This window comes from Protopterus annectens, chromosome 11.part0, assembly GCF_019279795.1.
Source record: "Protopterus annectens isolate FY-2018-M chromosome 11.part0, PAN1.0, whole genome shotgun sequence".
NCBI lineage: Eukaryota > Metazoa > Chordata > Ceratodontiformes > Protopteridae > Protopterus > Protopterus annectens.
The window spans coordinates 1,362,258,073-1,362,281,744 of record NC_056745.1 but is presented as its reverse complement, the minus strand read 5'-3'; positions in this window follow the sequence as shown (position 1 = coordinate 1,362,281,744).

Sequence of the window (23,672 nt, the reverse complement as noted above, 5' to 3'; positions counted from 1 at the left end):
ACAATAATTGAACATGTACAGCATGCATTATGGGCAGGTGTGTTAAATGTGTGCATGGCAAACACCATGGCCATAACATGGCCAGTGTATTGGCAAACCCGAACAAAACAACTTCATACTCACCAGCTACAGGCTGCTGCCCCAGAGGTATACCAGTGGGATCTACATAGTTGTGTGAGATGTAATGTCAGTAGCCACACTTGTGGCATTGGTACAGGGTGGGAGCAGCATTTCAGTACAACAGTACAAACGCACAATACTAGAGATTATGCACCTCTGTTCATTACTACACTGCAGCAACAGACTATGTTATCTGACATATGCATGTAGATACTTTACAGATGAAGATGGATAAGCAACAGTGGTCTATTAATGTGCCCTGGGGCCTTGCCTGCATGCTAACAATAAACTGTTCCACAAACCAAATAAATAATGATGATGTGGATGTCCAAAAGTATTTATTGGTAGCAAAGCACAGAAACCAACACACGATGAACTCTGTTAACCCAGGTTTCGTCCTAGCGTAATGGACTTCTTCAGAACAATGAAAAAAAAAACAAAATGAGTCATATAAAAACACTTCCAATTACAATTGTTCAATTAATGAACCTGTTGCTAATTTACATACACAAAATTTAAAGAAACAACACACTAAAATAAAACATCTCTTAAAAAAGAAGCCACAAAATCATGTCGTAAATAAAGTTGTAAAGGCATTCACAAAATAGTACAATGTAAACAAATACCCTAACAATAACAGAAATGAAAAACCATTAAAAAACTCAGCGACTATTTGGTCTGTTAAAAAAGCAACCAGTGTTGGACTAAAAAAACAAATATAGGTGTACTAAATTGGCCCAAAATATGTCTTAGCTTAAGAATAGGTGCTATACTAATACTTTCATTGATGCCTGGATAATTCAAGGCATCTAACCGTAGTTGCCATTTTAACTCACATATATCCAAATGAATGTCTAAAATTTTTCCTTGTACATCTTTCCTTAGATGTATCACACAGAAACTGAACTCATGACCAAAATTTGCTGTGACGTGTCTAGCTAGAGCATTGGTAACTTTACCATGTTTAATATCCAAAACATGCTCCCTGATCCTTTCTCTAAATAGTCTAGCTGTTTTTCCCATGTAAAACATGGGACATTCCTGACATTGTGCAACATAAACTACGTTCTGTGTGTAACAATCATAATGTCTGCCAATGGGAATTTTGTTATAATTAACCTTAATACATTGTCCCGTTCAATTCTCAGCTTGAGTGTCTTCTGTGTGGAGACATGCGTGAATGGACGTACCTTCGTTGAAGGTTGTACATCAGGGCTGGCAGCTCAGCACGTAAAAATCTACTGCCAATCATTAGCGGACCGGAGTTCCACAGTGGTGACCCCCTAACTGTGAAAAGCGGAAAGACACAACAACATTCCCCTGTTGTTGATATATATTTACAAGTAGAACATCTGCCACATCTAAAATTTCCACACCTCATATCCGTTTTGTTTGTATTGGACCCACCATTCTTGTGTAAAAGCTCTTTAAAGGATTGGTTTCTTTGAAACACAAACTTAAGGACCCCCCCCCATTTTATTAGTTACTTGTTTGTCTAGTTGTAAAAAAAAACTATTTTTCTTCACCATCTCGATATACCATTCAACATCCTAATTATAGGTGATAATAAATATTGAATTCATACTGATATCTTGTTTGTTTTTACTTATCAAACTTTTATTAGTGTCAGGACTGATGTTCATTTTTATAATGGCTTGATAAAAACCTGTCGATAGTTTGTACACTACTTCTTTTTTAACATTATTACACAGATCCTCTGGATAACCCCGTTTCCAAAACATAGTTGTCATGAAATCCAATTCCCTTATAAAAGCATCATCATCGCTCACCATCCTCGCTGCTCTAACCATTTGTCCTTTGATTATCCCTCTTTTTTGATGGTGGGGATGCCAACTATTGAAGTCCAAATATGAATTAGAAAAGGTTAGTCATATGTCCAAATACAATATTGTTTCCATACTAAATTGATAAGTGAATTTTAAAAAATCAACAGTATTATTTATGTGTTTAATAAACTCATCAAGTTCCTCAATGTTACCATCCCATGCAATAAAAATGTCATCCAAATAACGTATGTATTGTCTAATGCATTTATAATACATAGTTGAGAACACAAATTCCTGTTCCCAAAACACCATTACATAATTCGCATAGATGGGGGCACACGCTGCCCCCATAGCCACTCCCGTTAACTGTTTGAAAAATTGACCTTCAAAATATATATAATTATTAAACAGGACAGCTTCCATGAGTGTTATAAATGTGTTTATTTGATCTTGGTTGTAAATCCCTGTTTTAACCAATTGTGTTTCCAACCAGACAAGACCCGTGTCATGGGGAATAATGGTAAATAAATTACACACATCAATGGTAAGAAATGTAAGGTCATCAGTAATCCTAACTGTTTTTAATTTTTCTAAAAAGTTCCATGAATCCCTTGAAATGTAGTCGAAAGCAGTCAAACCCCTTTTCAGCTTGTGATTTAAAAACTGACTGATGAAATGTGTCTTACTTTTTTTCCATCCACAATTGGCCTAAATTTAATATTATTGAGGCCTTTGTGGATTTTGGGGATCCCAAATATGCTACTGACTACTGGATAAGAATTCATCATATACTCATGTTCTTTTTCACTAAGCTGTCCTTGGTACAACAGATCATCCAGAAGCATATCAATTTTTTGTAGATGATGTTAATTTCATTAATGCTACTCTCAGTGTAAGTGTCTTCCATAAGCATTTCCATCATGGCATCAATATAATCATTTCTTTCCACTATTACTACTCCATTCCCTTTGTCGGGTTTCATTATACGTATTTCCCTATTGTTAATTAAAGAACCCAACAAGTCACTTTCCTTTTTAGCCAAATTGTTATAACCCTGCCTACCACACTTATTCTTATAAGCTCTAATATCCATTTCACAAGCTTTTTCGAATAAGGCTACTGTCTGATTAGTAGGGGGGTTAAAAGTACTTGGTTTTACTAACCCCCTTTGCCCAAAATTGTCGCTTCTATCCGGGAACCACATTAACAAATTAATTTTCCAAGTGAAATTTTTTAAATCTATTAACATGTCAATAATGTTGCCTTTCCTACACGGAACAAAAGTGAACTCTTTAGACAATAAATTAGCATGTTCAGTACTGAATTCATATTTAGAATAATTGTACACTTTAAAATCAACATAGGTGTTAGATATAACACAAGGATCACTTAGTACCTTAAAAAATTCCACATCATTCAATTCATTACACATTAGTTCCACTATTAGATTAGCATCATTGTTATTTTGATTGCTCAAGCACATGACATTATTCGTAGTTTGGCCGTATGAGTATTAACATTAATGTAATCAGGCCCATCCTGTGTATTATAGCCTACTAAAACCATATTGTCATTGGAACTAATGGTGGAATATATATTTAAATTCATCAAAATATCATGAGTATTATTAAAAACATCTTGGGTGTTATTGGAAACAGATGTTTCATAATCAACACTAGCAAAATCAATATCAAACCCCACCTTACTATCTATAACTTCAGTATTAGGTGCTTCAACCCCTGTCGCAACCAAACTGTTATCAAAAATCAGTTCATTCATATCTACTTGTTGTAGATTGCAGTTGCCACTGTTGACCATATTGCCAACCCGGGTGGAATGGATGCAACCACCTGAAACACAGCCACAACCCCCCATGATTAGCACATTGTTGATGCCATTGGCTTCACGATAACCATTGAGGATGTTATCTGAACCAGTCATGTAACAGCTTAAGATACTTCTGTCTTCAAAATTCAAAGCCTGTGGGTGCGTCATTATCGCTGGTCTGTCTGTTTTAATAGGTAAAGCCCCCCAAGGCACCTGGTGATGTAAATTACTGATGGCTTTAAAAACTGACCCTTGTTGGTGAGTGACGACATCACCATTCAAAATACTATCATTAATTTTTGACCCGTGACTGTTAGAAATAACTGTTGTGTCCACGTTACAGTTGTTAAATACTTGTACAAAGTTTTTACTTACGGGTTGAATGTGGGACCTTACTTTTAAGGGTGCCATGTACTGTTTGAGTTGCCATCCTTGTTTGTGTACCATGTCTTTGGGCATGCTCCTTGTCTCTGAAACGACATCTGCTTGCTGGTATGTTCCTTGTTTTTGATCCTTTCCAAACATCGTGGACCTTCCTCTAAAGGGCTCACAGCTTAGAAGAACCTTCCTGTGCATTTGTGACATACGTACATGCGTCATGCTCTACTGTTTTCCCATTGGTTGAGCTCTCATTAATAATATGATGTTCCCTATTACCTTCCGATAATGGGTAAACTGTATTGCTGGCATAAATTCTGGTATATCTCTTAACTTTGTTCATTTTTCATGAAAAAATAACACAGCAATTCTCTTCAACTTTATCCAATATGTTGCCGTAATTTGTAATGTAGTGATCAAAAAGAAGATCGTTGACAATTTTTTCATTCACCACTTCCAGTTCAGCTGTAAGTTTTTCCATCTTACAGTTATTGTATTTTAACATAATTTCTATTAAGGCTAGCCCCGTTTTATCGTATAATGAGTGAACCTCTTTGAGCATTTCAATATAATTTTCTACTCCATTAGGGTACCTCCATGCTCGCAAACCCTTGGGAACTATTTTCAATTCAATGTTCCTAATTAAGTAATTGTTCTCAAGCTGTACTTTTTTTAGGAAATATAATTTGTTTTCGAAAACCTTTAGTTGGTCATTTAAGGATGAATTTATAGCCTCTTTGTTCGGTTCATTATTATGCTCTCCCTGTCAAAAATTATAGTTGAATTGCTTCCACCGTGATGTATTATCATTACTAGTAGACTTTCCATCTCTTTGGACCCTGATGTTACTGTCTATATTGCTCACTGTGGCTTCTTGATTATTATTTGAAATTTGAATAATTTGCATAGGTTGGGTTAATGGTATACCCAAACTGCCATAAATAGCATCACACTGCCCTGGTTCCTGTTGCTTGTCTACCAATTATTTAATCTGGATTGTATGCTATTGTAATTGTTCATTGATCTTTTGCAAAAGCTCCAAAATACTGGCATTGGACTCCATGTCATCCATAAGACCACAACTGACCAACATTAAACTGTTCCACAAACCAAATAAATAATGATGATGTGGATGGATAAGCAACAGTGGTCTACTAATGTGCCCTGGGGCCTAACCTGCACGCTCCTTGCCCATTGTGTGGGTAGCACCCACCTCCACAATGCTATCATCAAGTTCCTGGCTTGGCTGGTGGGCGGGTTCCCCAAGGTTGGCGAGGAGCTCCTCAGCATGTGTCAGTGGGGCTGGATGGCATGACACCCACCTGTGGCTAGCTGGTCCCTCCTAACTGCAGCAGCACGCTGACGGGCATGGTAGATGAGATCAGTGCAATGATGTCGCACCTGCTCATAACTGTGGTTATGCAGGCCAACATAGTTTACCCTGTGGATGAGCTCGTTCCACAGGGCAGTCCTCTCCTGCAGATCATGAGCTGTACACCCAAAGAGGGTTTTGTGATGATGCACAAGGAAGTTTATTATGATATCATTCTCCTGTGGAATATAAGCAGAGAGAAGCTCCTGGGACATGGTACCTGAAGACATAAACAGGACAAAAAGGTGTGAGGACCTCATACTGTAAGGATATAATAGTTGTTAATTGACACCCCCCCCACCATATCTGCAACAATAATCGGAACACACAAATCAATGGGTATGTTTACACCAAACCTACTGTTGGGACATATATCCTATTGTGCAACAAATATTGAAATGTGTTTCCATTCATGTTCCATGTTGAAACACTATCATTGGTGGCCTGTTGCTATCAATGTAACCTGCATGCCATTGTAAATGGCCACTGTGGTTCCATATATGCATGTGTTCTATTTGGTGTGCAACTGTTCCAAATCTGGTGTTTTGGGTTAATGTGAATATCTATGCATGCTGTTATAACTAATCCTGGATTGTGTTGACTATTACTACCCACATATGTTCTAAAACTGCAACACAATGGCATGTTTGGAAAGGCTGTTCCCAGCAAAACCACCTCTCCCACCTCATCTGGCCATGGCATCAGGCCACAGCACTTTGAGACCCACCCGGGGACCTCCTCATCCACTGGTCCTGCACTTCCTTCAGGTAGAACCACCTCAGGAGATGGTGCTTGTCCCCTCCTCCCGGGAGCGGGCACAGAGAGGATCCTGTCACCTGAAGTCAGGTCCAGCGTCTGGTGCATAGGGAGCTCTATAGAGAATTGGAGGATCTGCTACACCAGCTTGAGGCCCTCATAGTGCAATTAGAGGGTCAGCCTGCCACTCCTGCTCAGCCCCCAGCACAGAAACCTTCAGGGCCGTGAAGTTGCTGTAGTGACTGCCCATGGGTGGGGACCTCAGTCCCACTGTTTTCATTTGGGGGTTTATGGGCTTCCAATTTCCAAACAACCCTGCTTGTCCAAGGTGTTTACCCACCACATGTGTTATATACTGCCCCTGTATGCTGTCTTGTCTGTCTTCCGACCCAACCTACCTCCCCAAATATACCTGCTATCCTTCCCCAACATCCCACTCTCACCTTAACAATAAAAGGGCAATCTGTTCTCAACAAAAATTTCACACCATACATAACTGTCCATTTCGCACCCACTTACGACTGGTTACAGGTGCCTTAATCACTCTGTATCCAACAGCCCTTGTTCTGGCCAGCAAATATTTTTATTTATTTTACATTTGTTGACTGGGATAGTCTGACTGGATATATGTTCATTTTCAGCAGAGGCCTGGGGAGAAAAGTTCCACATACCAAAAAAGAGACAGTACATACATCACTGAGTGATAAACTCAGGCAGACATGTTTAGAAACATATAGACAAAGAATACAGGCAGATATCAATATACACAATGTGCAGACATATCTGATTGGCAAAGACGTATCAGAAAATGTGAACATAGAATACAATCAGATCTCATAATTCACAATGCTTAGACATTCAAATGCTACGAGGCTTAGATACTTGGCTAAACAGCAGGTTGGGTAGCAAGACATGTATTAGTGAAGTTGTTAGTCAGGTTTAAAACAAGAGCACAGCCAATGAGATGTGAGATATTTTTTGAGTTCTCTTTTAAATAGGGGTAGTGAGGTTTCCTTGGTAATGGTAGTAGGGAGTAGATTCCAGATTTTACCAGTTGAGTTGGCAAATATAGCATCGCCTGCAGAGTTGTTGGATTTTTGGGTCAGTATCATTAGTTTATCAGCTGAGCATAATGGCCTGGGGGCACTATGAGGAGTGAGAATATTTTTGAGGGCAGGGGTGTTATCAGGTTGATGGAGTATTTTATGTGCTACTATAAACTGGTTGAAATGTAGAAGGGTAGGATACTCTAGCCATCCCAGTGCTTTGAGGTTCTGGCAATGGTGGGTCCTAAAAGCCATGCCTGTAGTGAATCTGGCTATATGATTGTAACATTTTGATAATTTGTTGAGATTGGTTTTGGATAGGTTGGTGAGTACAGGGGAGGCATACATAAGGGTAGAGAGGAGGTGTGATCTTGCAATAGCTACTCTAGCTAGGGGGTGAAGAAAGGTTTGGCTCTGTACAGGGAGCCAAGTTTTTTGTTGATGAACTTAATGATGTGATTGACGTTTATCAAATGTAAGGTTATTGTCTATTATTATGCCTAGAAGCTTTGTATGGTCATTGGAGAGATAATGGTGTCATTGCTAGATTTGATGTTGAAGGAAGGAGGAGGAATTCTACAGTTAGTGGAGAAACGTAGTAGCTTGGTTTTGTTAGTATTTAGAAGCAGGCGGCAATTAGCTAGCCATGTTTCTACCATGCTGAGGATTAGAAGTTGTGTAGGAGAGGAGGCAAAACATATTAGCGTTGATTCATCTGCATATTGGATGCAGGTAGCTCCTGGGATGGTGGTGTGCAGATCATTGATAAAGATAGAGAAAAGAAGGGGACCTAGTTTGGACCCTTGTGGGACACCTAAGGGTTAGAGGAAGTTGGGATGACAGCTTGCTCTGCCATAAGACAGCCTGCTGTCTATTGTTTAGGTAGGAGTGAAACCATTGTATTGCATGTTGGTCTAAACCAATGGTTTGTAGGGTATTGAGCAGTAGCTGATGGTTGACCATATCAAGAATGCAGAATGAGTGAAGCGGGGCTAAACTAGTAAAGCAGACGCCTAGAGGCAGCATGGGCAGGTATGAGTTACAAGCACGCTTTTTTTGTTTCTTTTTATATGCCCAATATTCTGTTCCTAGGCCCTACAGTTAAAAACTACACAGTTCCCTGCCTGCTTCTCAGTTTACAATGCAGAGAGCCCGTTTTCCAGTTCCAATTCCCTTTTGTAGCACGCTTGTTTCACTTAGTTTATTGAGAACTGCACTGTTTGGAGGGGCAGAGCACACCACGCTCATCTGTTGAACAGTAGAAAGCACACTGTTTTTACCTTATTTGGGGAAGAAAGAAGGCTACAGGAAAGTCTAACCCTTCCAACCTAATGCTTATCAGCATAAACAGAATTACAAGCGTAAGTTATGGGGACATTCACCAGTGCTTTTTTGGACCCAGTTAGGTTTAGAGGTGGCAAATTATTTAAGTGGATATTCACCTTATTAAAATGTTCTGTGGTAGGGAAAGTCTTCCATACTTATGCTTCTACAAGCCTTTCAGGGGGAGGTGAGGTAGGAACACTTTATTAAAACAAGTTCAGTGGTGGGGAAAGTCTTCAGTACTTATGCTTTTACAAGCCTTTCAGGGGGAGGTGAGGTAGGAACACCTTATTAAAACAAGTTCCATGGTGGGGAAAGTCTTCCATACTTATGCTTTTACTAGCCTTTCAGGGGAAGGTGAGGTAGGAACACCTTATTAAAACAAATTCCGTGGTGGGGAAAGTCTTCTATACTTATGCTTTTACAAGCCTTTCAGGGTGAGGTGAGGCAGGAACACCTAGAGAGGGGATATGATTATTAGTACTATACCAAGAACAGAGTTAATCATTCAAACATTCAGTATATGATTATCAAACAAGTCCACGTGCACCTTTTAGTATTAACAAGCAGCAGCACTCTTTCCTATATATCTGCCTTAAGGGCTTAACTAATATTCATTATTTCTGTCTCTTATCAATGCTACACTACTTGTTCATTATTTCTGTCCTTTATCAATGCTACACTACCCAGGACAGACCACTAAGTCAATGCAAATGACAATAAATGGATACAATATCAACAGCAGTTTGAGAGTAATTTGTAGCAGCCGGTACCAATAAACATGCCTTAATTCATCAAGGTTTCAGTTTGCGAGTAAATGCGGTAAACAGTTAGTACATTGAGCTCAGATAAAGAAACAAGAATTAAATACATAAGTATGTAAACATACCTCAACTGACTGGGACCTGATGCACTGGTTGATTTGAAAATGGCTGGTCAGGTAGGTGATTATGTAACCGCTGATTACTTGAGAAAGGGGGGAGGTGAAGGGCTGAACCAGGCTAAACCAGTAACGCAGATGCCTAGAGGCAACATGTGCAGGTATGATTTACAAGCATGCTTTTTTGTTTCTTTTTATATGCCCACTACTTTGTTCATAGGCCCTACTGTTAAAAATTACACAGTTCCCTACCTGCTTCTCAATTTACAATGCAGAGAGCCCATTTTCCATTTCCCATTTGTAGCATGCTTGTTTCAATTAGTTTATTGAGAAATGCACTGTTTGGAGGTGAGGAGCACACTATGCTTGTCTGTTGAACAGTAGAAAGCACACTGTTTTTACCTTAATTGGGGAAGAAAGAAGGCTACAGGAAAGCCTAACCCTTCCAACCTAATGCTTATCAGCATAAACAGAATTACAAGCAGGAGTTATGGGGACATTCACCAGTGCTTTTTTTGACCCAGTTTGTTAGGTTAAGAGGTGGCAAGTTATTTAAGTGGATATTCACCTTAATAAAACAATTTCTGTGGTGGGGAAAGTCTTCCATACTTATGCTTTTACAAGCCTTTCAGGGGGAGGTGAGGTAAGAACACCTTATTACAACAAGTTCCATTGTGGGGAAAGTCTTCCATACTTATACTTTTACAAGCCTTTCAGGGGGAGGTGAGGTAGGAACACCTTATTAAAACAAGTTCAGTGGAGGGGAAAGTCTTCTGTACTTATGCTTTTACAAGCCTTTCAGGGGGAGGGGAGGTAGGAACACCTTATTAAAACAAGTTCCATGGTGGGGAAAGTCTTCCATACTTATGACTTTACAAACCTTTCAGGGGAGGGGAGGTAGGAACACCTTATTATAACAAGTTCCGTGGTGGGGAAAGTCTTCCATACTTATACTTTTACAAGCCTTTCAGGGGGAGGTGAGGTAGGAACACCTTATTAAAACAAGTTCAGTGGAGGGGAAAGTCTTCCATACTTATGCTTTTACAAGCCTTTCAGGGGGAGGGGAGGTAGGAACACCTTATTAAAACAAGTTCCATGGTGGGGAAAGTCTTCCATACTTATGCTTTTACAAGCCTTTCAGGGGAGGTGAGGTAGGAACACCTTATTAAAACAAGTTCCGTGGTGGGGAAAGTCTTCCATACTTATACTTTTACAAGCCTTTCAGGGGGAGGTGAGGTAGGAACACCTCAACCGACTGGGACCTGATGCCTTTACAAATCTCTAACCCAGGACCCTGCACACCATAGCCATAGCAATTTACCACTAAGCTATCTGAGCTGCAGATATGTGTGATGTTTTCTCAAACATTTCATGCAGCACAGTCATTCAACAGTAGGGAAAATGTATTTATATATATATTTATATATATATATATATATATATATATATATATATATATATATATGTGTGTGTGTGTGTGTGTGTGTGTGTATTTGTATACATGTAGATATACACGTATATATATATATATATATATATATATATATATATATATATATATATATATATATAGGTTCATAGGTTCATTGGTAGGTACTAGACTATTGGCCCTAGGGCCTATATAAGCCTAGCCAAAAAGGTACCCTTGCTTTTGCCCCCCAAGAAAATTATTTTCCTGTGCTCCTGTCGAGCAGAGGCACAGAAGTGATCCCCAGGGTGAATTTCCTATTTCCCATCCAGTCATGAAGATTTTTCTTGAAGAGTGCTAATGAGGAGCTTTGTTTGATATAGATAGGTAGTTTGTTCTAGAGTATGGGAAGTCTCTGGGACAGGAATCTTTCCCTCCAGCATGCTCTATTTATCGTGGTGACAAGGCTTAGGTCCCTAGAGCATGTAGCTTGGAGGGATTGTGATTTCTTTAAGTGGAGCATGTCCAACAGCACCGGGTTTGACATAGCTTTGTATGTTAGGCAGAGATCACCTCTGAGCAGACAATATGTGATGGAGTAAAGCTGGAGTTTCTTTAGACGGTCTGCATAGGGCATCTGTTTGAGGCTAATAGTCCTCTTTGTGAGGTATTTCTGTGACCTTTCCAGTTTTTGTAGATGTCTTGTGAGGTACATACCAAAAGGGGCATTGTACTCTATAATGGGTCTAATGAGTGATGAGTAGAGGGGAACAATGACCTCTTTTTTTTCCTGGATGAGAAACCTTTTGTGATTAGCTGTGCCACATAGAAGGATTTCCTGACTACTGTGGAGATGTGATTATCAAAGGAGAGACTACTGTCCACCTGTGTCCCAAGGTCTCTTATCACACTTTTGGTGTTAAGTAGACTGCCATCTATGTGGTACCTCATGGGTACAGAGTTTTTACCAAAGGGGATGACAATGCACTTTTTGGCATTGAGCTTGAGGCCATGGCTTTGACACCAGGCATCTGTCTCAGTGAGGCCCTTTTGTAGGATGTCCATATCATTAGGAGTTTTGATTATGGCTCCTAGTTTACAGTCATCAGTGAACTTCATTAGCCAAAGACCTTCTGTGTTAGCCTGTACTTCAGAAAAGTAGATACCAAACAGGAGAGGACCCAGGACTGAACCCTGTGGTACTCCACTTGTCACTGGTCTGAAGTCGGATTTGGAGTCTGCTACTTTCACAGTGTAGGTTCTGTCAGTGAGCCAGTTGGCAACCCATCTTGTGATATAGGGATTTATACCTAGTTTAGTGAGTTTATCTATAATTCCAGAGTGGGGGATGGTGTCAAAAGCCTTGGCAAGATCTAGATAGGCTGTGTAAACCACCTTAACCTCATCTACGCCTTTGGTGACTGCTTCAAAGAAGTCTATCAGGTTTAGCAGACATGATCTGCCTTTTACAAATCCGAACTGGGTGGGGTCCAGAGTTTGGAGATTACCAATGTCTTTGTTTATAAGTTCCATGATTATATGTTCCATGGCCTTGCAGACCAGGCTCATTAGGCTAATGGGGAGATAGTTCTCAGGGTCCGTGGTGGCTCCCCTTTTGTGGAGTGGGATAACCATCACTGTGTGCAATGGGCACAAAGTGTGAGGTGAGGCTATGATTGAACATAGTGCTTAGATGGGTTGCCAGTTCATTCTGTAGTTCATGTAGAACGCAGCCTGTGATGTTGTCAGGTCCCATGGATGCTGTGTTCTTGGCTTTGGAGAGTGTGTTTTTTACCTGTGCAGCTGTGATTACAGGAACTTTGCATTCTTCCTGTATAGAGATGGGCCCTTTAGGAGGTGAGAGGGGGGAAAGTTAGCACTGAACCTATCTGCCAGAATGTTGGCAATATCAGTTGATTCTGTATATTTAGTGCCATTGTGCTGTAACTCAGAGTAGATCTGAGTGTTGCCATTGAGATTCTTGACATAGCTATAGAATGCTGTGTGGTTGTCTTTAGAATCAGTGGCGATTTTGTTTTCGTAACTAACTTTGGAGGATTTTATGAGGGATCTCAGCTTCTTACTGAGGCTGACCAGGGAGTTCTTCCAATCATGGGATTTTACTCTTTTTTGCAACAATTTCTTTCTTCTGTTGTAGAGTTTGTTTATGGCAGGGGACCACCAGATTGGCTTCCTTTTTTTGGAGGATAGCATATTGGTTCTGTTAGGTATAGCACGATCCATGCACTCATGTAAGTGCTTATAAAGTGCATTTGTGTAGGATTCAGCAGTCGTACCTCTATTATACATCTGCATGGGTGTCGTGAAGTTTGCCACTTCTGTCTTAAGAAGCGTGAAGTTGGCTATGGAGAAATTTTTTACGGTGGCTTCCCTAATGGGGGTGGGGGCAGGATGTGGATGTCTAGGGTGATTAGCGTGTGGTCGGATCTGACCAATGAGGAATTGACCTCTGGTGTGGAACACTGGTCGCCCATGTTGGTAATGATCAGGTCTAGTATATTGCTGCCCCTGGTGGGGGTGTGGATAAGTTGATCCAAGGCATTGGAATTTCTGAATTCCAGAAAACATTGAGCAAAAGGGTTGGTACATGAGTAGTTTTCCCGGTTAATGGTTGGGTAGTTGAAGTTACCCATTATTAGGGTGTTGGGTTGTACCCTAATATTTTCCAGTGTATCAAGAAATGAAGAGTGGGAATCCTGGGACATGGTGTGGGATCTGTAGCAAGTTACAATTTGGATTGTGATCTTGCCCAGAGTTAGTTGCACTTGGATAATCTTGGATGCATTATGCTGAGCAACTAGCCTGGATGTGTGGATATCCTTAATAAGTATGGACATGCCGCCGGCTTTAGTGTTTTGGTCCAGGTTATGTGGCCGAAAGGTGTGGTATGAATTATAGCCTGGTAATGCAGCGGTGCTCTCTGGAGCCTTGAACCAGGTCTCTGTCACTGCACAGATGTCAATGTTCTCAATTTTAAAGAGTGCCTTGAGTGAATGTATTTTGAGGTTTAGACTTCTAGCATTGAGTAGCATTACCCTCAGATTTTGCTTGCTTGTACCTGTTATGGTGGAGAATTTTTCATTTGAACCTTGCCTAAAAAAGCCACTATAGGGGTGGCAAGAGCCTTAGCCTATATCTGGAATCCCAAGGACGACAGGTGCAGGCTATCTCTGGCAAAGCATCGTGTGTCAATCATGTCATCCCAGGCAGACAGATACTGGATCCCCTTAGAATGACACCAAAAGCTTAGCCAATTGTTGAAGTCAATCATTTTGTCCTTGTACTGTGGTATCATTCTGGGTGATGGCAGGATGCTACTCAGGGCTAGGGTCATACCTGCCTGGGCTACAAGATCGGAGAGCTCCTCCATGTCTCTTTTCATGTAGTCCAGGGAGGTATGTCTCAGCTCATTCACACCAACATGGACAATGACAGAGTCATTTTTGTACTTGTTGTGGAATGATCTGAGTGCGTGTGTTATGTGGTGGATCCTGGCCCCCGACAAGTAGCTGACAGTAACTTTCTCCTTGCTTAGCCTGGTGATTGTAACATCAGTGTGCTTAACTATAGAGTCACCTATGACTAGAGTGTTGGGTACATTGTTATGCCTTATGGGCTGTGTTTGAGTGGCACACTGAGTTTGTGGGCTATGTGTAATTTTGGTTGTGTTGGGAGGTGGAGGTTGCTTACGTTCCTGCTTTGGAGGTCTCTGTTGCTTGAGCAGATATTTATTGAGAGCCTCTGTGAATGTAGGTGTGTGTTTTGTGTTTTTATGTGTTTGTTTTGATAGTGTAGGTTTTGAGGGACTATGTGATAAGCGTGTTGTGGTGCAAGTGTTTACCTTCTCCTCTTGACTGTTTAGTCCAGTCTTGGGTGAAGAGAGCTTTGCTTCCAGTTTACCTATATAAGTGAATCTCGCACAGGTTGTAGTGTTGGGTGGTAGAAAGAGAGGTTTGTCTGTGTACATGAGGCAATTGCTGTATTGCCTCAAGATTCCCAGGTTCATCAGGTAAACAGGAGGAAACACCAGAAGCTGACCCTTAGACATGCCTGGATAGGTGCTTATTCAAAACTGTTTTCCTCTAGACAAGTGAGGAAAGTTGAGTTCTGCAGTAATTTGTAGCTTGTTTAGTGCTTACAATGAGTTCTGAACAAGTGCTGAGCTCAAAGAAACAGATCTGAGTGCTAAAACTAAAAAAAACTGGCTAGTTCTAAGGGAAATTTTGAAGAGCACACTTTATGGTGCCGCGAATAATTTACCCCTAGCTAAGTGGTGATGCATAAAGTATATTTTTTATTTTTTTAATATAACAGTAGCAAATGAGCAAACTGATTTAAACAAATTAACAAATTAACCAATAAAAAGCTAAAAACTGAACCCTGTTCCAGCAGTTTTGGATCAGACAAGTTCTAACAGCATGCTCCTGCCACTAGGGTGCAGGGGAACCTTCTCCAAAAAAAGATGGTCTGGATTAGTGCTCAAGTTATGCAAACAAAGCTAGATTCAGCAGGTCTGAATTTAGTCTATGCTACAGCAAACAAGGCATACCAATTTCAGAAAGAAACAATTCAAATAAGCAGCCACAATAAGCCTTTAACCAGAAACTTCCAGCTCAGAAGGGCAGAATCTACCCTCTCCTCCCACAAGAGTGCAGACCACACCTTCTTAATGTAAAATAACTGTCCCAAAGACCAAGTGCTTAAACCAGAACTGATACACTTTTAGAATAACAGACACTAAGCCTTCAATCAGCAAAATGGACAAGCAAGAATTCTACTTAGCTAAATACACCAAGCATTAACCATTTAAAAAGCGTTACAACTAAACATTGTTACAAAAAATCAGAATTAATGAAGGAGTCAGATGTTCAGAATCAAAAGTAAATAATAGAATAGCAATGTACATAAATGCACAAAACTTGAAAACATAAAAAAAATGTGAAAAGATAAAAAGTGGTTTCTACAATAAAGCCAATGCTATTAAGTCACATCCAACTAATATAATAAATACTTCACATTTGATTTATTGCTAAGGCATTGTGCTTATAAAATGGTATAACCACAAACCTCTTTCTTCATTTGACTTGTGACATGTTCAGGTACAGGTCTGGATGAGAGCACAAATACATAATAAAGAACCATAACAGATTAAGTCCTGTGAGTTAACCTGCAAGTAGTGCTAAGCTACAGTATTCATAACTGAACCATTTTTATATCTTTCTCGTGTTATTGAACTGTTATTCTAATACTATGATGTGTCTGTCCTATGCGATATATATTTACCCTTAAACTATAGACAGCTGCTGGGCATAGCAGCCTTAATACTTCTTAATGTCAAGGGATTACCCATTGATTTTATATATTTCAGTGTTATTGCCATACTGACATACATAACGGCTTACAGGGTACTGTGTCCCCCTGACTTGGTAGTTTAAAATGAAATATGCCTGAATGGATATCTAGTCTGTCAGTCTATGTCCATATGGAGAGATAAGTCAGCAAGCAAAGGAGAGTAGTATTGCTGAAAGTGAATTTATCCTCAAGTCTTGGTGAGTGCATCGATGAGGTCGACCTTGTTTTCACAAAAATCTCACCAAGATGACACTAATATGTAGACTGTATTTTATATAGCATATATCGTGGACAGAAGTAGGTCACAAATTAAAAAAGATAGCTGGGTACACAAGCCCCAGGACAAAAAAGTGCCTAATCCTGGTAGGTGCACTGGTGCCAGGATTGGAAAAAATGACAGTGTAGAATCCTCAAAATACGGAATTATTCCTACAATGGGGCCAGGCTAGGCCCAGGGAGAGGATGGCCCTGTGTTGTAGAAGGAGGTAGTATTCCACAAAAATCGCAAAAACTATTAGTTCAAAGGAGAGCCATAAACACGATAGAGTGGACTATTGAGGATAAGAAAGAAATTATGTTACTATTATGCAAAAAAAACAGAATTTCCAGACACTAGATATACAAAAAGATTAAGAGAGAAATTAGAGGAAAGAAAAATACTTCTACAAGAAAATCTGTCAGAAGTTTCAAAGAAATATTTATGTTCATTAATACAAATGACCAATTTACCACCATTAGAGGTACAAGCAAGCAAAATCTGATGGTAATGCTACTCAATGCTAGAAGTCTAAACCTCAAGATGCATTCACTCGAGGCACTCCTTAAAATGGAGACCATCGACATCTGTGCAGTGACATAGACCTGGTACAAGGCTCCAAAGAGCACCCCTGCATCACCAGGCTATAAATCATACCACACCTTTCGGCCACCTAACCTGGACTGAAACACTAACGGTGGAGGTGTGTCCCTATTCATTAAGAATATCCACACCTCCAGGCTAGTTACTCAGCATAATGCATCCGAGATTATCCAAGTACAACTAAGTCTGGGCAAGACCGCAATCCAAATTGTAACTTGCTACAAATCCCCCACCATGCCCCAGGATTCCCACTCCTCATTTCTTGATACACTGGAAAATATTAGTGTACAACCCAACACCCTAATAATGGGTGATTTCAACTACCCCACCATTAACTGGGAAAACTACTCATGCACCAACTCTTTTGCTCAACGTTTTCTGGAATTCATAAATTCCAATGCTTTGGATCAGCTTATCCACGCCCCTAAGAGGGGCAGCAATATCCTAGAACTGGTCATTACCAACATGGGCAATCAGTGTTCTACAACAGAGGTCAATTCCTCATTGGTCAGAACCGACCACAAGCTAATCAGCCTAGACATCTACATCCCACCCCCACCGCCCATTAGAGAAACCACCATAAAAAATTTCTCCAAAGCCAACTTCACCCGTCTTAAGACAGAATTGGCAAACTTCACGACACCTGTGCAGATGGACAATAGAGGTATGACTGCTGAATCCTACACAAATGCACTTTATAAGCACTTACGCGAGTGCATGGATCGTGCTATCCCTAATAGAACCAAGATGCTAGCCTCCAAATAAGGAAGCCAATCTGGTGGTCTCCTGCCATAAACAAACTCTATAACAGAAGAAAGAAACTGTTGCAAAAAAAGAGTAAAATTCTATGACTGGAAAAACTCCCTGGTCAGCCTCTGTAAGAAGCTGAGATCCCTCATAAAATCCTCCAAAGCTAGTTATGAAAACAAAATCGCCACTGATTCTAAAGACAACCACAAAGCATTCTATAGCTATGTCAAGAATCTTAATGACAACACTCAGATCTGCTCTGAGTTACAGCACAATGGCACTAACTGTACAGAACCAAATGATATTGTCAACATCCTGGCAGATAGATTCAGTGCTAACTTTACCCCCCTCACCCCCTAAAGGGCCCATCTCTATACCAGAAGAATGCAAAATCCCTGTAATCATGGCTGCACAGGTAAAAAACACACTCTGCAAAGCCAAGAACACAGCATCCATGGGACCTGACAACATCCCAGGCTGCGTTCTACATGAACTGCAGAATGAACTGGCACCCCACCTAAGCACCATGTTCAATCATAGCCTCACCTCAGGCTTTGTGCCCACTGAATGGCGCACAGCGACGGTTATCCCACTTCACAAGGGGGGAGCCATCACGGACCCCGGGAACTACTGCCCCATAAGCCTAATGAGCCTGGTCTGCAAGTTCATGGAACACATCATCATGGAACTTATAAGCAAAGACATTGGTAATCTCCAACTCTGGACCCCACCCAGTTCAGTTTTGTAAAAGGCAGATAATGTCTCCTAAACCTGATTGACTTCTTTGAAGCAGTCACCAAAGATGTAGACAAGGGTAAGGTGGTTCACGCAGCCTATCTAGATCTCGCCAAGGCTTTTGACACCATCCTCCACTCTGGAATTATAGATAAACTCACTAAACTATGTATAAATCCCTATGTCACAAGATGGGTTGCCAACTGGCTCACTGATAGAACCCACACTGAAAGTAGCAGAATCCAAATCCGACTTCAGACCAGTGACAAGTGGAGTACCACAGGGTTCACTTCTGGGTCCTCTCCTGTTTGGTATCTACTTTTCTGAAGTACAGCCTAACACAGAAGGTCTTTGGCTAATGAAGTTCATAGGTGACTGCAAACTAGGAGCCATAATCAAAACTCCTCCTACAAAAGGGCCTCACTGAGACAGATGCCTGGTGTCAAAGCCATGGTCTCAAACTCAGTGCCAAAAAGTGCATTGTCATCCCCTTTGGTAAAAACTCCGTACCCATGAGCTACTACATGGGTGGTTGATAAGAGATCTTGGGACAGAGGTGGACAGTAGTCTCTCCTTTGATAATCACATTGCCACAGTAGTCAGGAAATCCTTCTACGTGGCACACCTCATCACAAAAGGTTTCTCATCCAGGAAAAAAGAGGTCATTGTTCCCCTCTACTTGTCACTCATTAGACCCATTATAGAGTACAACATCCCTTTTGGTATGTACCTCACAAGACATCTACAACAACTGCAAAGGCCATAGAAATACCTCACAAAGAGGATTACTGGCCTCAAACAGATGCCGTACACAGACCGTCTAAAAAAACTCCAGCTTTACTCCGTCATATATCGCCTACTCAGAGGTGATCCCTGCCTAACATACAAAGCTATGTCAAACCCAGAGCTGTTGGACATGCTTAACTTAAAGAAATCCCAATCCCTCCGAGCTACACGCTCTAGGGACCTAAACCTTGTCACCACAATAAACAGAACATGCTGGAGGGATAGATTCCTGTACCAGAGACTTCCCATACTCTGGAACAAACTACCTATCTATATCAAACAAAGCTCCTCATTAGCACTCTTCAAGAAAAATCTTGATGATTAGGTAGGAAATAGGAAATTCACCCCAGGGATCACCTCTGTGGCCCTGCTCAACAGGGGCACAGGAAAATTATTTTCTTGGGTGGCGAAAGCCAGGGTAATTTTTTGGCTAGGCTTGTATAGGCCCTAGGGCCGATAGCCTAGTACCTACCTATGAACCTATGAACTCCCAACTTAGAAAGATGTAAGCTATCTCTCCTGCCACAACAGTGCAGACCACAAACCTTCTTAATGTAAAACAACTGGTCTGAAGCCCAAGTGCTTCAACCAAAGGCTTAGAATAACAGTTACAATTTAATCAGGCTGCTAACAAGCAGTAATAAATGCAGCAGAATACGTGCAATTAAGTAGTTTTAAGAACAAGCAGCAAAAGCAAAATAAAGTAATAAAGTAGGAAGAAACACAAATACAGTAAAAGCAGATGAACAAAGTTCATTTTTTATATAACAATAGAAAATGAGCACACTGATTTAAACAAATTACCCAATTAACCAGTAAAAAAGCTCAAAACTGAGCCCTTTTCCAGCAGTCTTCAATCAGACAAGTTGTAACTGCACACTCCTACCACTAGGGTGCAGGGGAACCTTCTCCAAACAAGATGGCCTGGATTAGTGCTCAGGTTATACAAACAAAGCTAGATTCAGGATGCCTGAATCTAGTCTATGCTACAGCAAACAAAGCGCACCAATTTCAGAAAGAAACAGTTCAAATAATATATATATATATGTCTGTATATATGTAAACATACGTGTGTGTGTGTGTGTGTGTGTGTGTGTGTGTGTGTATATATATATATATATATATATATATATATATATATATATATATATATATATATATATATTGATCTAGTACTTTTGAACAAAAGTTCAAAAGCCCAAATCCAAAACCACCGAAAACACTTTAATGAAAGGGCTTTCATCAAAAAAGTGCTTTTGTTAAAGTATGTTAAAAAAAACAAACACTAAATCTACTTGAATGCAGGGAGGCAAGACCCCTGCACCCCCCACACCCCCCCTACTTTAATATTCTCACTCCAAGGTTGCACTAGAGTGAGGAAAAGGGTATTTTCCCTTACCACACTGTAGTCCGACCTGAACAAAAAGTATACTTACGCAAAAGTGCTGCTTCGGTGAACAGCACTTTCATGCAAGTATGCTCACCAAATTAGGATTTGGTGAAAGATGCAGTCGAGCATCTGTACGGATCCTATTTATATATATATATATATATATATATATATATATATATATATATATATATATAGTGCATTCAGGCATCAGATCCACACTCTGAACCTCCTTCCTCAACAGCTGCACTGTTTTGCCTTGCAATGAAACAGAGCATCACATGTGGGTACAGCCTAACATTGGGGGGTATATAAGGACAGATCGTAGATATGCCTATTACAAACCTATGAAGTTTGTGCATGATGCATTTCACATTACCATGACTGTTCTGAAGGTGGTGGGGTCTGAAACTCATGTGTCTATCATGACTTCATTATTTCCATCTTCAGCTTTTTGTCAGACTAATATACATGTTTGGAGGAACAGAACAAACACTATGATGGCTTAAATCTTGACATTCTGTGCATATCTGCACAGTTGATAGGTATGGCCCACTGCCCACATGGCCAGATGCTATGTCCAGTTATTCAGCAGGACATCATTACAGCAAGTCTTGATGGTCATATAAATCAACATCATCTATCCCATTATTACAGACCAAGTACTATGTTCAATTACATGATGACATGTTTCACATACCTGTTTTATTATTGTGCTCTCTTCTGTGTACCACTTGGATGTTTTCCTTGTTTGTTTTTTTTGTAGTATTTTTGTTTTTTTTATTATTTTTTTCTCTCTCTCTCTCCACTACAGGGATCGAGCTGGTTTGAATAGGTTGCAGCATGGCTTTTGTAGGTGATGTTCATGATCAGGTGATGGTCTCTGCACCATTTGGTGTTCCCCACTTGCTAAATGCATGCAATCAGCTGTGTAGTACTTCCAATAGCAATGGCATAGCAACCCACTACTATAAATGACTACATCATGTGGGCATTGTCCCTTTACCTTTCCTGTATGGAAGACATCCTTTCTGTGTCTGGGCAGCAGTGTTACAGACAGAAGGTAGCAATACCTCTTACAACAGGACTTGCGGACATAGGCCAACTGCATTTTTGTATAAGGTTACGGATCTAGGGACAGTGTGTGTGACTATTGCTGTTATATGCATTGAATACTGCTAGTTTTACAGGGTTTGTGTGTACATGCTAGTTTTGCATGGAATGCAGTCTGTCTGCATAGCTCTCAACTGCGGGCCTATCCACATGATGGCCAGAGGATTGGCTGTTATGTTTTGTCTGTTCACCACACAGGTCTTGTCTCTGACATATCAGTGGCATTCTCTCCGTTGATTGCTATCACTACATGGCAATATCCATTTGTGTTTCATACTTCATATTCTTGAGTAAGAGTATGTTGCAACCAATCCTGTAACACCAGCAACTTTCACAGTGTATAACAGCAATATTTCAAATATGGCCCTGTGTTTCGGCCTCTGTCCTCCACCTATATACCAGGCTTTGTCCAGATGTCATGCAGTAAGTGGTTGTTAGGTAATGCCCTATCATTATTTAGTGCTGGCATTCCTGCTATCATTCCAGTGATGTTGTGGACTCCCACACAAATTGTGGGGTAGGGTCCATATATATGAGGGCTACAGCTGGACAAAACATGTGTGACCTTGTACAGTCTGGAGGTCAGTGTATGGAGAACACTGTTATATGCCCTTGTAAGACATTTTATGGGAGAGGGGTATTAAATGTTTTTAAAATAGACTGTTAAAACATGTGAGGGATATCAATAGTAAGGAACATTACATTTTCATATGTTTTGCCATGGGAACAGTGGTGGGCTAGAGCTTACTGTCTTGTACGCAGTTCTGTTTCTCAGTGTGATAGTGACATTTTAAGTTAAGCATTGTTATGTAACAGATACATTTACATTGTGACAACTAATACTTTCCTCCTAGGGGATGAGTACAGAGTGTAATTGGAGGCTGCTGAACTACATCTGTAATTAAGTGTTGATTGGTTCTTATCTTCAAGGGAAGTGTGTTTTTACTGTTGTACTACTTGAAGGCCTTAGCCTAGATAGCAAGTATGTTATGCTTTGCAGATTACTGTACCATATGTTTTATCTGGGAGTTGCATTAATCAGTTATTTTATTTATTTATTTCCAGTTTGTTTACTGGGGAGGTCCACTGGGCTCAAGAGCCCATTTTCAGTGGAGGCCCGGGGAGAAAAGCTCCTCAAAACACAAGTTACATGGCATATAGAAATACAAACATTAAAAGTTACCTAAAGATATTGACAACTATAGCAAAAATTTCCATTTCATTAAAGTATGGGGAAATGGGGATCCCTGGGGGGAAAGGATCCTTGAAGCAAGTTACATTACAAGACAAAAAGCAACAATTACAAAGTTACATAGCATAATGATGAGAAATATGAGTAATTGCAGTCATTATGGAGTTTTACCGTAGAGCAGCAGGTAGAGTTGTTGAATGAGAAGGTGTTGATTACTTATTTGGTAAGATATTAAAGTGAGAGTTTGTAGGAGAGGATGAGAGGCATAGAATATGAGGTGGGAGGGGGATAGGTTACTGCTAAATAGTGAAGGACTATAAGAAAGGTTAGAAAGGGAAAGGAAAGGATTAGCCTGGAGAGTAGGAAGAGGGAGGCTAGGAGGTAAGGAGTGAAGAGTGCAGTTACATTTTCTATGAAGAAGTAGGTAAGAGTGAAGAAGTCTTTTGAAGTTGTTTAGGTTTTCACAGGCTCTCAAGGTAGAGGGCAGGGCATTCCATTTTTTGGCTAGAGTGAAGGAGAGTAAGAGCTGACCAGCAGGACGTTTAGGTTTGAAGATGGAAATAAGGTTTTGGTGAGT